The following is a 261-nucleotide window of genomic DNA, read 5'->3' on the forward strand; positions in this document are numbered from 1 at the left end:
CAACGAAAATGTTATGGGTGGGGGTGGTCCCCACCACAGGAGGAACTGTATGAAAGGGCTGCGCGCGGCATGAGGAAGGTGGAGAACCGCTGCTCTACAGCGTCCTGAAGGAGGGATGTTTTGGAAACAGATTGCCAGGACTTTCTTCTGAGTTGCTTCTGGGTAGATAGTGAACATTCAAACCTTCAGGTTCACGGCCAAGGGGCTAGCACCATTCACAGACTCCAGACTCCAGGCTGTCATGTGCAGTCAAGTTGATGC

This window comes from Echinops telfairi, unplaced genomic scaffold, assembly GCF_000313985.2.
Source record: "Echinops telfairi isolate 266 unplaced genomic scaffold, ASM31398v2 ScPeMD7_7459;HRSCAF=8497, whole genome shotgun sequence".
In the NCBI taxonomy this organism is placed as follows: Eukaryota; Metazoa; Chordata; class Mammalia; order Afrosoricida; family Tenrecidae; genus Echinops; species Echinops telfairi.